Source organism: Micrasema longulum, unplaced genomic scaffold (assembly GCF_059751315.1).
Source record: "Micrasema longulum isolate JH-2025_06_02 unplaced genomic scaffold, ASM5975131v1 h1tg002144l, whole genome shotgun sequence".
In the NCBI taxonomy this organism is placed as follows: Eukaryota; Metazoa; Arthropoda; class Insecta; order Trichoptera; family Brachycentridae; genus Micrasema; species Micrasema longulum.
Window position 1 is genome coordinate 86505 of NW_028279309.1, and position 16911 is coordinate 103415.

The following is a 16911-nucleotide window of genomic DNA, read 5'->3' on the forward strand; positions in this document are numbered from 1 at the left end:
AATAAAATATTTGAAGAATAGATTAAAAAATATATAGACAGAGAGTAAGTGAGTATAAATGCTGCTGTACTGTTATCGTATTGTGGGTTTATTGTTATGTTTTTAGATATTTAAAAAAAGGACAAATGAAATATTGAATTAACAAGTATTGTAGGGAAATGACACCGATATAACATATTATAATAGAGATTAAGAACTTTTTAGAGAAGGTAATATAGAAGTCTAGGCATCCACAGGGTTTATTTCCTGTCATTGGCTGGGTTAAGTTATTCCTTCGATTCTTCCAGCTGTTGACGTTTGTGAAGTTAAAGACCTTATCTTCAAGACCGTCAAAAGAAATCCGACCTTCTAGTCCTATTTAAAATTATCAACTCACTCTTTGATGCGTCCGAGCTGCTGAGCTCAATAAAATTAAATATCTCAACTAGAAACCTCGGACAAAACTTACTTTGTCATTCCGATAACCATATAACTAACTATGGTTGTCATTCCCCTATGCCCAGAATTCTTAGGTCTGCCAACAAACATACCAGTCTTGATTTCTTTGACAACAAGTTGTCTTCTTTCATACGATCACTAAATCAAATTCAATTATAAACACCTCTCTCCCGCTTCCACTCCCACCACGTCTACTATATACCATTGTGTCTTTCTACTTTCTTTCATAATAATTTTAATACTTATGTTCTTAAAAATGCCCATTGGGCGTATAAATAAACAAATAAATAAATGAAGAGCTGAAACCTTTGTTGTTGCGGGTGAGAATTATACGATTAAATTATTACACCTACATACTAGGCAACGCTTAAATTCTCTAAAAAGTTCTTTATCTCTGTTATAAAATGTAATTATTAACAGCTCCCTAGGGGGTTGAATCCAGTCCTTGTCCACATAAATTCGGACAAACTCAAAATATTGCCGGTATAACATTTAAAAACCGATGATATCAAGTAACAAATAAAATCGTTCTCAAAATGCGAGAATGTCATTTACTTCGCGAAATAATATTTTTTGTATCCTAAAATCAAGTTTAACACAGAAGATAGTGTATTTTATTACTATTTTGCTATATGAGGTCACACAGTATTAAGGTTGTATTCAAATTGAAATCCCCTTCCATAGCTTTAGGATATGTATTTGTTTTCCTGTCAGCAGTTTTGCCCGCTCCATTACAATATGGCGGCAACTCTTCGTGCCATTTTCCCGCTCTATACACACGATTGGTTTTTGTTTCTTTATTACTATTTTTTCCTAAAAACAGGATTCGTTATCATCCAGCAGTTTGTAATATTTTTGTGAACAATTTTTTCAGATATTATTTCGTGATTAATGTTTTTCGATAACTTCAGCGTTGAGACTGGAGTCGTAAAATAAATTAATTTAAAAAATTAATTTCACGGTATATTAAATTAAGAACAACGTAATTCAAAGGATAGTTATAACAATTTGCACGTATGTCGCACCTTTAGGACGAAAATGAGTTGACTAAAAAAATCTTAAAAAGTTTTAAGATCATAAAACCACTTCAATAAACACTATCCATCTTTCTGCATTTAAAAAAACGCAACATTCGGGTGGGAATAGGAAAAACCGTTACATCTGTCTCTTAATTACTCGGAGAATTTAGATTCCGTGTCATTACGGAAGCGACGCAATTAGTGTTGTGTTTACATTGCTAAGTGAAGGACGCAACGCAGACGAAAACCGGTTGAGTCGATTTTATTCTGATACAAATGGCATGTTTACTTTATTTTTTAAAATGTTAAAAATAATCAATTTAGCTTTGTGATTGTTTCGTTCCGACTTACCGATAATCTTAATGACTTATTTACGTTAACGTCATTTCGTAAAAAAATAAAAACATGTGTTTGGTGACCTGATGTGACGTAATAAAAATTATGTGATTATCTTATTTATAAAGGTGCTTGGGATTGATTTTTTTCCATTTTTAATGACTCATTGAATAAATGTACTGTTTAAACTTATAATAATTTATTTTTATTACGCTTTTTTTTCATAGATTCATAGCTGAAAGCCTTCGGTACAATTTTTAACTCAAAATTTGGTGCTTACTTTGAAAAATACGAAACAATCGATGAAAGAATACGAAGGTATCACAATTTAAATTCTACTTTTGCAATTTCCCAAAAAGTTAACTTTTTGAGTTGAGTCGTTTTCGTCCTAAAGGTGCGTTATGGTAAGTCTAATTGATGGCAAAATATAAAGCTTACGAAGATTTCGTACGCGAATGTTGATGGATGCAGAAAACGAAGACCGAAAAAGACGTGACATGATCAAAATTAACTGAAACTGAAAATAAACATATTAAAAGTTGAAATAATCAGCGTACATGCATGAGAAGATGTATGAATGACGAGAAAGCAAGGTCTTTTAAGTAAAAATATAATAGCGTAGTGTATTCTTGCTACTCCTACGGCGAAACGGCTGTTGGTTTTTGTCTAATAAATAACTAAATGTCTCTAACAACTAAAATTTTTTGCTTATTATATTAACTCGTGTATTTTTTGGCAAAGCTGGTTTCCTGAGAAATGCAGTAATAACCGTACATATGAAACTGGTTTACTGCCGGTTCATCTCAGATTTTTTCTTATTTACATTAGAGAAAAAATAATAATCGTAAGTTAACGTTTTGAAATTAAATTTAAATAAATTCCTAGTTCCTTATTTGAAATTTGATTATTACCCGTAAAGAGGATTTTTGTATTCAAAACGGTCTAATAAATCTTAATGTAGGGGTTGATAAAGACGGAACGGTTATTCAGTTAGAAAAGAAGAAAATTTAATCTGATTTACCGCCTTTTCTCATTGACACACCCATTCTCTAAAATGAAAGCTAAAATTAAAATCAATTTTGTTTTCTAGTAAATTTTTATTTTAGTTATACAGCTTTCTTTGATATTTTACTGTTCCTCGGGTCGCTCAAAGATAATGGTCTTTAATTTGTGTAATAAATTCAATGATTAAAATAATATTGCAATACAGAAGTTCAGTGGTTTATAAAAAAAGTTATTTGCTATAAGACTATCAAACGTTAAAAATTTTAAAAACATATATTTTATGCATCGTATTATTACCGCTATGATTTTTCAAAGTTAACTAATTTTGAAATTACTCCACCCGTGACATCACGAGTTGTCGTGGGTGAGTTGTGCTGAAATTTACAAGTGGAACCCCGTAGCCATCAAAATACACTAAACGCTGAAAAAAATGGCTACCCGGAAACCGGAAATCTATCACAACACATAACAACGCCATAATTTATTTTTCACATGAACCTGTGACGTTTCAAAGATATAACTATTTTCGGGTTGTAGTTATGTGGCTAGTATCTCGGAAGCACGGACCTTTGGTCCGTGGTTCGTATCCCACTCTACCCCAACTTGATTTCCATTTTCTAATAGTGAGTTATTTACAACTCGTTGAAAATGGCCGTCAAAATGAATTATTTGGGTAAATCATAAGAACGTAAAAAAATTTTTTCATACATTTTCGATAAACTTCGCCGTGGAATTGAATACTTTGATTTTTGCCTCGTGTAAGAAAACATTATTTTATTCAATTGCCTGTAGCGCCGAACTTCTTGGTAAATTAGTACTCAAGGTATGGAAGAGGATTAAAACCAATCATATCTTTCTTTGAAAGAGCAATATTGAGATGTCTATTCCAATATTCGTTATTTTTTTTATTTAATATGACAATAATTTATTGGACCGTTTATTTTCTATTCCTCTTTTTGAGGTTTATTAAATACAGCGATTGATATCTTTTGCTGTTCAAAATCGAAATTTAAAAAAAGGCTTTTGTTAAAGGTAGAATAATTTATAGTCTTTTAACACTGGAAAATATTAAATGGAAAACAAAAACGCAAACTTATTAAGAAATATATAAATAAACATATTCACATAAATAAAGCTAACCCACCTTAACAATGGAGGCGGATTCATTTTATTAATGTCAATTTTTATCTAATTCTCAACAATGATCTAATTCGCTACCATTAAACATTAAACCTGCATTCGACACAATTAACGATATGGAAACATTGCTAAAAAATCACAAAGACTAAGTCCCTAAATATAATAAATCTGGCATATACCAATTAAACTGTTATGATTGCGAGTCAATCTACATTGGAAAAACGAAAAGAAACTTTAATATTATAGTAAAAGAACACTTAAGGTCCCTAAAGAAATTTTTTTTTTCTGAATTCGCAAACTTTCTGATAGAAAATAATCATAATTTCAATAAAGACAACGGATTAAAAGTTCTTCATGTTGAAAAAAAAAGGTTAGACAACTTGGAAATCTTAGAAATTAAGAAAGGGATTTATAATAAGAAAAAAAAAACAAATTGACAATATTTCTTTGAGTCCACTCCTGTCTAGTTTTGAGAGTATTCATCTCACATTACTATCCTTACAAGACAAATAGACTTGATTAATCAGTTTCATACACAGCATAATACTGATAATTATTATTATTATTTTATTTTTTTTATTTAAATTTTTCATTGAAAAACCCTTACGGGTTACATACATTTAACAAAATATTTTTTCATCTCTGTTGTAATATGTTAATGTTAACAGCTCCCCAGGGAGTTTAATCCAGTCCTTGTCTACAAAAATTTGGACAAACTCAAAATATTGTTGAAAATATTATTACTTTTAAAATTCACATTCTACTGTTAGTAATAATATTTTTAACATCTTTTGTAAAGATTGTCTGAGTCTTGTTTAGTTTTATCTGGTAGTTTATTGTATAATTTCAGTCCATGGTTTATTAGTCTCGACTATCCTTGCCTCGTTTTAGAAGGTTGTATATGATATTTTTCTGATATTCTCGTATTGTGTCCATGTTTAGTACAATTTTTTTCAAGTTTTAGTTATTTGTCTACAATTACATCAGTGGTTTATTAATGAATACATTTTAAGGATTCTAGTTTAAAGAGTTGAGTTATATTTGATTGTTTAGTTTGTTTAAAAAGTTTTTTAGTTGCTGTTAGATAGGCTAGGTCATAAACTATCTTTAATATTTTATTTTGCTGTCTTTGTAGTCTGTTTATGCATTAGCCCGCTAAAGGCATTAAAAAAGTTAAAGAGTAGATATTCAATTAATTCTAGTATTTCTTTCATAAAACCAGGAAACAATTGAAGTCCTTAAACAAGCAGTTTCCTGTAAAAGTATCTTGCACAAGGAAAAGTTAGGAATGCGCAGCGTGGTTCCCTCGGGTTTAGGCCCATGAAAATACGTATTTCAATTTGAAGAATGTTTATCTTTTATCTGTTCCACACTTATTGTTTATTTGGTTTCTTTGTTCCATTCAGTAAGTGATTCTTTAGAATCCATATTCTTGTATTCTATAATGGTCTGATAATACGAGAAACGTAATTGCTATTTGTAAAATAAAATGAAAACAATTTAAAAATCACGTTTTTATGTGAAGTTTTTTTTTCCTTACACCTCTTCTAATTATTTATATACGGCATTTCTGCCATTTACATATATGTGGTATAAAGAGTGCTTAAAAATAAAAATAAATCGAGCATGAAATATTAATATATTCGTACTATACACATTATAAATTACTTGAAATGCATATATATTTTAAAGAAATTATACAATAACAAAATATATTAATCAATCAAATTATAACTAATCCAACCCAATCTCCTGAATTTGATTTGCTCTTTTTAATAAAAATGTGTATTATTTATTATTATTGAATGTTTTTATTATTACTGAATGTTTTTATTGTTTTTTTATTTTGGTTTTTTATATGAACTAATTAAAATGATTTTTAACCTATTACAACACACACGGAGAACATTTAAAAAAAGGGATCTGGAAGTCTAAATATTTCACTTAAACCAGTTCAGAAGTTCTGTAAATGCCTAGACTTAAATATTCCCTTCTCAAAAATGTTTTCCATTTCTGTTGTTTTATTATGTTAATCTTGATTTTTCCCGTATATTATTTTCGCTTTTAATTATATTTTTTATAGCGTATAATTGTTATTTTATTTTATTTTAGAACTGTCAGTTCAGAGTACAATTTTAATTTTTAAAATATCCAAACCAAAATGCATAACATTTTTATCTTTATATATATAATTCCTCTGTACGTGTGATGTCACCGAACTTCTCCTAAACGGCTTAACCGATTTACGTGCGGTTTTCAGAGAAATATAGATTTTTGCGCTGTGCGTGTTCGTAGATATTGAAATCTTCCATCTAATATGTAAAAAATAAGTAAGGAGCATGAATGTTTTATTCATCGATCTACTAGGGTTGCATTTGAGGAGAATGCATTTTTTTTTAAATGGAAAGATGTTGTTTTTTTTGCGTATGTTTGATTTTGAATGTTTACAAACAGCATTTGTTTTTTATGGATCTCAATCAAATTCTTTCCTTAAGGAATATAATTTCCTTACAATTTCAACCCTTTTTTTTTATTTTACTGAATTTTTGGTAATACTAAAATAATATTAAATTCAGTACATTTTTAAAAATCGTATTCGTACATAAGTACAACCCTCTGTTTGTCTGAGTTTGAAGTTTGCAAAAAGCATGCCATATTTGAAAAAATATTTATCTTATGTTTTGGAATTCAAGCATTAACAAGTACCTAAGTACCTACTTAATTCAATATTAACAATTTTTAGTTTTGGAATTAAATCATAAACAAGTATCTTGGTACCAACTTATCAATAAATGAATGTCTTTTCTAAGGTAATAGCAGGCAAACCAACGTTCGAGCAGGACAACGTCTGTCGGGTCCGCTAGTTATTTATATATTATTATGTCTGTATAATTAACGCTAATATCTGAGCACCTGATGACAAACTACATATTGGTTAATAGTTTATCGGGAAAAATATTGTTTGATATTTTACGCTTTTTTTGTGCAAAATAATATTGTATTAATAAGAGTATGTGCATTTAATACAGTTTTAAAAAACAAAAGTTTTTGGCAAATGTTGTAAACGTCTCGCTTCCAGTCCGGGGACGATGAAATATTGCAATGTAAAAAACTAAAAACACTTTGTCAAATAAATATTTAATGTAAAAAAAAATGGGAATTAAAGGCCGTTTACGTGTAGACAATGTAATATTGTTTTGTCCCAGGACTTGACCATTGCCCACGTGTAAACAGTAGGACAAAACATTGTCAAAACACGTCAACGAGATAGACAAGCAGGCTATCACCGCGGAACAATGTTTACTCCTACCACCGCGCGTGGCCGCACGGATAGGACCTTGTGACAATAGCGATTTTCTTGACGTAAACGTGTCGCCCCAAAAAAAAAAATCTGCCGAAGCTAGCGGCAGAAAAAAAGACATTTTTATTATTTTGTTCGTTTTTTGACAATTCCAATACAACTTGGTATTAATGAATAGTATTTTTCGTAAATTTGTTCGTATTTCCGACGTGTATACATTTTTGTAGCGCTCACATGCGAATTGCAGACGAATTTTCGTATTGTCCCAGCGTTCGGTCTTGCGCGGCCGAGACTGTTCACGGAGCTGGGGCAAGACAATATTGTCATATCTATTGTATTGTCCACATGTAAACGGCCCTTTAAACTCTAGCCCTCTTGCATGGTAGGTAAACGGGCTAATCACATCACGAGGCGAACATGAAAATAATCTTGAAGATAATGATTTATACATTAAAAAAATAAGGAAACTTAAAAATATACATACATACCTGTATTTAGAATACTAGAACAAAATCAACTCTATTTGAACATCCAGTATTCAATGATAAATAAATAATGTTTATGTGACTTTTCACACTCTATTTGCTATAAGGATTTTCATACAAATTTTTTCACAAATTTGATACCGTAGAACGCCGTTCCGCAAGGAAGATCTTTAGGCAAATTTCTTATATTCCCGATTTCCCCTGACGATAACAGTTGAGCTTCAAGAGAGTCGTAAATGAGAACTGTGATGAAGATATCGTATAAATAAACGAGTCACTAAAGTTTACTGGCATCTGTAAAACTAAGTCGAAAAGAGTAGAACAAAGTGAGCGATTTTAAACTAGTAATCTGTAAATTAAAATTCCCGACTAGGAAAATCTTTATATGCAAACGATTGCTTAAAATTCACACACCTTCAAAAAAATTTAAAAAAAAGGTTGCTTTTTCTTCTATAAATTTTACGTTTGGTAGCGGAAGTTATGTTTAAATATGTAGAAAAATTAATAATAAAGTTTAAATAATTAAGATACGCTACAGTCGGTAAACCAATGAAGCACTTTTGTTTCGTTATGTACGGAGAAGATTTCTGAATATAAAATAGTAGTGCTGCAGCTTTAATATATAAACATATGTATATATATATATATATATATTAAATATATATATATACCAGTAGCGAGCCGTAATTTATTTTAGAGGTAATCTACAAAAAAAAACATTAATTTGTACCTAGATATATGTTGTAGGTAGTAGGTACATAAATACACATGTTATTTTATTTATTTTATTTTATTTTTGGGAAATCAACAGTTCTACATACATATTTTTAGTAAACAAACTGATATAGTGTATAAACTCAGAACTAATAACAGATTTCCACATAGTATACAAAGTTAGTAAAGAAAATATATTACATATCAAATAAATACATACAATTTATACATATAAAAATGTTATTTTCATGTACTCAATAATCAAAGATTTTTAAAATATTTATTTTAAGAACATTAAGTTACTGTAAATTGGGCGGGATAAGGACAAAAATGCTTGAAGAGAGGATAAGGAGGGGAGGGGAGATATACATATTTATTATTATAATGTCTACTAAGTTACATAATACATTTTTAGTGTAAATTTTTAATCTGACAGAGTGATGTTTGTGTAATCTATATTTTTAAATTTTGTATTGTACATTGAAAAAGTCATACGAAAAAAAGCATTTTTAACATATGATGTTTTACTTATTGGTACATGAAACAGGTGGTACCGTCTACAAATCCTGGCTGGCACATGTATTGTTATTAAACCAAGCAGCTCTGTACAGTCAACCATTCCTGTCATAATTTTGTAAAGCAGTAGTTGGTCCGCACACACTCAGCGGTGTTGTAGAGAAATGATTCCATGGATTATATAATTATAAATGACGATTTTTTCTGTGGTTCTGTGAAAACCAACTCAAACAAATAATTATTATAAACCACGCGATATTTGTAGCTTATAATAAAAATCGCAGACAAAATTATTGGGTATATAAGGTCTAAAAAACTATTATTTCATAAGAATAACACAAAACAATCGTACCGATCTAGGACAATAATAAATAACAATTTGAATCGGGCTGTGGTCCCGTGGCTAGTGTTGCGGACTCACTCTACCCCGACTTGATTTCCATTTCTAATAGTGAGTTATTTACAACTCGTGGAAAAGGACCAGCAAAATTGAAATATTTGGTAAATTATAAAAACGCAAATACTTCTTTTCTCTTTTAAAAAAACTATTTTTAAACTTTGGAGCAGTAAAATGATTATAAAAGTAATTGAAAATAAAGTATTGATCTATGATGAAGATACTGGTTTCATCAGGGGAGAGATCCGTGTATCACGCAGCAAATCAAGGCGTTAGCGTCAATCGTGGCGTCATGGAAGTCCCCGTTTTTGTCAATGTGGTTAAAATTAACGTTTAAAAAATTGAATTTCTTACAAACCGTGTTACACAAAGTTTTTATAAGTTCATATAAAATACAGACCTAAAATCAGCATGTTTTTTAATGTGCCAAAAATAGTTTTTCTCAGACAATATCAATAAACCAAAAATATACGCACACATTCCTGAAGCAACAGTTGGTCCTTTACACAAACATGATGGATTAATAAAATCAACTGAATTCCAAAGAAGCTGAGATTTGAATTCTTCAACCCAAATGACCTCTCTGTAATCAATATAAATGGATGCCAATGTTTTGAGTAAATGCGAAACCAATCCGAACGTAGCCAAATTGCAGACAATCTACATTTTTACAGTTTAACGATTTTCGATAAAGACGTGAAGCTAAAATATTGTTTATTTGGATATTTATCGGGGTATTAAAGTTATTTTTAGTTTGCGGTAAACTCTATATAACGGGTGTTATCAGAAAAAAATGCAAAATCGAATAAAAATCGGGTTGTGGTCCCGTGGCTAGTGTCTCGGACTCACGGATCAAAGGTCCGTGGTTCGAATCCCACTCTACTCCAACTTGATTTCCATTTTCTAATAGTGAGTTATTAGCAACTCGTTGAAAATGGGCTTCAAAATTAAAAATTTGGGTAAATCAAAAGAACGCAAATATTTCTTTTTCAATTTAATAAAAATAAAAATTAGAAGCTGAGATATTTTCAGTAGGTACCCACTCAAGTCCGAATTACGGCTTGTTGAAAACGTTGCAATTAATTGCGAGCTTCGTTATTTTATTATTTGAAACTTCATTCAAATGCAAAAATATGCGTCATTTCTACTACTTTACGGATTTATTTCGCTTACAGGTACTATGCATATTACAGCTTAAATAATATTTGTTTTAAATTAATAATTTTTGATCAGACAAACTATCCATCTATTTAGTACCGGCAAGGTTCTTTTCTCCATTACCATAAGGTTTAGAGTTTAATCACTAGACATATGACACACATACCGTGCAAAAAATAAATTTTTAATATGGGTATCAAATTATTTTATGTTATAAAATTTTATAATTTCTTCTCTTGATTTTACAATACTTCAAAATATATCAATACAATTTTAGGTAGCAGCCTCGATCTGTCAGCATCGGCATCGACTTCTAGTAAAATTAATATGACGAATGATCAAATTACGTATGAAATTATAAATTTTATCATTCATTTTGTGCACTGTATTGCGTTTGTTTGCGTTTAGTCAAATTTGATAAAATTTACGGTTCAGCTGATCGAGAGCACATAAATATTTTAACTATTCTTTTCCGACTCGCAACGTCGTAACGTGGTGATTTATTTCGCATGCTTAGTGATTGAAATTGCAGTACCTTGTTTTAAATTTTGTATGATAAGGATTATGGCATTTAGACATACATCTTCTAAAATAATATATTTTCTACTTAAGAGATAAAAAGTACAGATACATAGGTTTATTCGAAACTGCTTAACATGATTTGATGATTTCGTTGCCTAAAATAAGTAAATAATTATCATTATTTTGGAGGGCCGCAGAAAGAAACGACTTTACATAAAATCATTAATTCTAAATTCTGTTGTTGCGAACACCTGGATGTAAAACTAAATAAAATGCGCTATATTATTGTCACCTTTCTCAAACCCACCCCCTTCTTTTGTCACTCACCTATACCGTGTATGTACAGTCTAGGTCTAGGGTAATGAATGTAGGTAGAAGGTACCTCCCATATTGCTATAAATTTAAATAATTTCTAAATGTTTACTATCTTAACGATTTGCAAAATTGTGTCATACAATTAACTAGTAATTTTTACTGTATTCTTTCTTACTACATACGCATACGTCCTTTTTTATATAAAAATTATTTTATTTTATTTATCTTGCAATGTATTCATGTTTATAAGTTGATTTTTATATAACTTAATCCTTTATTATTTGTTATGACATAATAATTACGTACAATATACTTATTTCGCTCTTTTTCTCATAGAATATTTCTGTACCTCGGATGCAAATCCAGAATTTGGTGAAATGCCATTTCGATTTTCGTATTCAGTTTATGATCATGTACATTGATTTTGAAGAAATGTAGGCCTTATAATGAAAGAACCAATGTATTAAGATACTGGAAATACAAATTGATGCTATAAATTATTAGAAAATAACTTACAGAAAGTAGATTCTTTAGGCTTGTTTTGAACTTTTGATGTTTGGATTTGCACCCGTCTGCCTCTGATGTACAGATTTGTACAGACTATTTTTTCATTTTTATATTATATTGTTAAAGACACCTATGCCGCACAAAAACAATTTATTTATTCAAGATACTAATAAAAAACGATCACTTCGTAGTGTTGCAATAATATTTTATAGACGCTGTTTTTTACAGATTTTTTTTGGGTGCCACAAAACTGCTACAAAATCTCTTAAACTGGACAGTATTCCAAAAATGTTACCGTCCCAAAACTGAACAATACTGCATGCGCACCTACCAATCGTAATGGCGAGAAACCTTTGGCAGTATTTTTACAGCTGAAAAAACATTATAAATAATTTCGTCAGCATTGTTTCGCAAAAATTATACACAGAAAGACATTCAAAGCAATTTTCTTATTCAGACAGGAGTTCAAATCAATTGAAAGCACGCTATAATGCTCAGAAGGACAATTATACTTGTATTAATACCTGTAAGAAACCGCGAAGCTCACCGTCGTCATTCAATAAATATATAAGTTGAGGTATTCTCAACTCTCTGAGACGCGAGTGTTCTGGGAGAGTTCTCAATTTAATGTTATTTCTTATTCAGTACCATTAATCATCCTTAACAATCATTTAAATCCACCCCCATAGAACTATATAAAGGATAGCTTTCTCTTCAAAGGGGTTCAATAGACTATTATTTATACCCGCGGAAAATAAACCACTCTTCTATCGACGTTTTATAATTTAATAAATGGTAATAACTGGAAAAACACAAAGTTATTATATTAACTGCTAAATGGCTGAATTAAGTTGTTAATTAAAAGCACTAGCGCAATACCATAAAAAAATATCCGGAATAACCTTCATAGGCCCAATTATTTAATACTTTTGATAATAATTTAGTTCTGTAGAAAAATAAGTTTTTTTTACTTAACCCTCTTAAACGAAGCATCATATAATTATACAAACAAAACATTTTTAATTTATCAGTAGTTTTACCGGAGAATAGCTAGTCGAGAATACTAGTCCATTATTTTGGCGTCATAAGCAAAAAGGCAGTTTTTTGACAAAAAATACAAAATGAGTTAATTATGAGGTGACGTTCTACAATAAATTCTAAACTATTTCATATATAAAAAGGGAAGTAAAAAAAATTCAGTACAAGAAACGATGTAATGTTTTTAAAGTTTTTGCAACAACACAATATCTAGAGATTTACAAGCAAAAAGTCAGTGTAGATATGACACGCACAGGTTTTATGCATTAGAAACAATTGACATACTGTGTTTTTACTTATGATTAGTAACAGTTTTTTATTTTATTTATGTTCAAAACGTTAACTTTGTTTTTTATTTTTTTAAATCTTTTATGTTTATTGTTGTGCACACAGTGCTATATTGGTATAACACAGTGATATTATTACAAAAAAAAACATAAACCTAACACAGCACCAATCACGTACACAACACAATATATAGTATAATTTCTGAACAGGACAACAAAATGTGACGAGAATATGTATAACACGTGATTCCATTTGTATTGGTATCTCCATAGTTTTAATAAGGAGGGTGGTTTATGAAGTAATTTATTTATTTTATTAACATATTTGGCTTAATATATTTTTTTTAAAACATAAATTTCATTATATCCAAGATTTATGACAAAAAATTAAACAATATTTATATTTAAAAAATTAACCTAAAAATTATACAGCATATTCAGTAGAAAGTTTAAATAATAAAACATTCTACAGTAATACAACAAGAAAATCATAAGTACTGTTTCATACATCTGGGCAAAGTGAACGAAAAACTGTATATATTATGAAATGCATGAATAAATAAATATAATTACCATTCACCATCTTTGAAAAAGTTCAAAAGGTTTGTTCTATAGGAACAAAACCCTACTCTAAATATATCAGATACGTGGGAATAACTATTGCCGAGTTCATGAAGTCTATTTAATACGGCATTACAAGTATACACTGTCCGTGAATTGTTGCTACAAAACGGTGGCACTTGTCTAGTCATTCTTCCAGGCACCCTGAAGTTGATGAAGTTAATGTGTGTAAAATGTGGTGTTTGTTTCATGTATATTTTTTCTTTCAAAAAGTGGCTAAATATTATTAATGGAGGCTAAATATAAAAGGCTAAATATTATTAATGGAGGCTAAATATTATTAACGGAGGCTAAATATAAAACGCTAAATATTATTATTGTCAATTAAACTCAGCTTCCGTTTGTAACGGAGAGCAGAGTCGTTAAAGAAGTCAAGATCGTACATCTTAAAATAAATGAATTAAATTGAATCTTCTCAAATTTTGAAAAATTACTAATTGCTCTTCCAAATAAAGAATTCTGAGCTGCTCTGGTGTTGCATTGTCGTTGCTCGGTAACGTAGTATGTCTAGTGCGACGAAGGAGAATATTAAAATTTATTTCAGCCAGCAAATCCACAATCGATCCGATTATTAAGTGAATTATAGGTAAACAATTGATCAGCAATCATGCGTCTTTTGTGAAGGCAAGGTAAGTTTAGATTGTTGAAGCTAGGGAATTTATATAGCATGTATTTAAGAAATTTCTTTTGTACTTTACCTAATTAGATTATGCAAATGTTATATTGAAGATTCCAGACGCAGGAGGCGTATTGTGTTGAGTGATTACTGACTAATGAGGTAAACAGTACCATGGCAGTGCTTGAATTATTTAATGGTTTACATACCCTCATTAGAAATGTGGTCAAATATTTAAATTCATAAATAGGTGCGAAGGTTTTGACGGTCACTGTTATCAATATGTTTCTTTTTTGGGTGATACCGTGTATGTTGGAATTGTTCTGACGTTTCCGCTACCATTTTAGTTTACCCTGCAATGGTAGCCGAAATGTGGGAACAAAGCCAACACACACGGTATCACCCAAAAAAGAAACATATTGATTTTAATTCATGTCAGTAAATATTAGTATATAATCACTTATATTTTTTTTAAAAGGTGTTTCTAAACGAAAATATGAAACTAATTATTCATAGACGGCGCTTTAATATTTATTTATTGAAAAATGCCATTTTTACGTTTATTATCAATGGAAATTTTAGAAAACTTGGTTTGCGGAAACTTTACACTATATTTATTGTAACAAATACCACAACAATATAATTTAGGTCCTTTTCACAAAATGGTGTACAAAACAAAAAAATATTTTATATATATTTTTTGTTTTGTACACCATTTTGTGAAAAGGACTTAAATTATATTGTTATGGTATTTGTTACAATAAATATAGTGTAAAGTTTCCGCAAACCAAGTTTTGTCAAAATTTCATTGAAAATAAACGTAAAAATTGCATTTTTCAATAAAAAAATATAAAAGCGCCATCTATGAATAATTAGTTTTATATTTTCGTTTCGAATCACCTTAACTTAATCACCCTAAGTGACGGTAAGTAACTAAATACTTAAAAGTTTCATATCTCAAAATATGACTTTTGCAAATAACTGCCTTTTTGCTTATGACGGCAGTATTCTGGTTCTATTTCTCACACATAACTGTATTCTTCACCTGCCCGGATACGGATAATGTAGTTAATCAAAGCACGAATCGAGCCACATATATTTTTATTGTAACGGAAAACAATTTACACATTTAAAAGTAATTCCTACATTTTTAGGGTCGATTTCACAGCGAATATTCTTGTATCTCTATTGGGAATCTAAATGAAATAATGAGAGTTGTAATGTTGCTAGTCTGGTGTTTTGTAATTAAAAGAGCGGTAAGAAATTGACACTTTGGGATGATTGCGGATCCACCTGCCTAATTAGCCAGCTTAGGGCCGGTGTACACGCTTCCCTCACCTGTTTCTGTGCAGTGGGTGTATCGCTATCGGCGCCCTTGCGCGGCGCCGCCCCTGCGCGGGCTGCGGGCATGCCCCCTTCACGCAGAGGGGGGAGGAGGCCCCGCGAGAACCTGTAAAATGAAAACTGGGCATGAGGTAGAGTACAGACGTACACGAGGCTTATTGAAATAATCTAATTGCCGGAAGGAAACAGTCGTCTGTTACATGCTAGAAAATTCGGCCCTCCGGGTTGTTTCATCAGTTTTACGGGTCTCAGTTGAACGGCTCTTCCGGCCTAAGTTAATTAGGATCTCGGATGCGCTATACAAGTTATCCATAATACTAATTAGAACCAATATTTACAAGTGGAATGACACTGGAGGGGAGTACGCTTTTTTTTTTTTTTTTTTGGCATTGTAGGTATTTAGTTAAGTATATTTTATTTATTTATACTTTTACATTGATTGTATTTTTTTTTATATACATAATGATGTTCCGTCACTGGGGTGTCCCGTGCCGAGGGAAACATTTTACAAAATGTGAAACATGCCTTAAATTAGTTATTTAACAAAGTGAACATAATAATAATAAAAAAAAACGTAATTAATCTAACTAACCTAATTATCATTAACATAATAAACAATATAAACTAAATAGACCGATTGAACAAATTTCTTAAACAGTACACACATTTTACCTATTTGCGCAATCCGTGCGCAACCCACCTCCACTATTCATTTCTTAATAGCAATTTTATATTGTGAGAACTTACTAATTGTCCTTATGGATAATGAAAGTAGATTGTACACTTTAACCGAGTAGTAGGCCAATCCTCTTTGACCGAAGGTTGTATTTATTTTTTATTTTTTTGCAGCATCAGAGTGGACTATCTAGTAACTCTTGTATTTGTAACGGAAGGTAGAGAAAAATGTTTACATGCGTATAGTAACAAAGCTTTTAAATAAAGTTGTTTTACAGATTTTACATTAAGATTTTTAAATATACCGAGAGAGCTAGTTCTGATTGGGACTCTTAAGATAATTTTTATTAAAGCTTTTTGTGCAATTATTATTTGCTTGATCAGCGCGTCATTTGCACATCCCCATCCAATTATTCCATATTCCAAAACTGATTGAGTTATTGCGTAATATATTTTACAAGTTCTTTTAGGCTAATT

The 16911-nt window shown here is 30.5% G+C and overlaps 1 protein-coding gene across 1 annotated transcript in view; it reads right to left on the minus strand.

Annotated features, from left to right (window-relative positions):
* LOC148272947 (uncharacterized) overlaps positions 1–16911 on the minus strand; it is a 110349-nt gene that overhangs the window by 50093 nt on the left and 43345 nt on the right. Inside the window, exon 2 of the mRNA XM_088239358.1 lies at positions 15754–15865. The gene's annotated coding sequence lies outside the window, so the exon portion shown is untranslated. The remainder of the gene's footprint in view (positions 1–15753; positions 15866–16911) is intronic.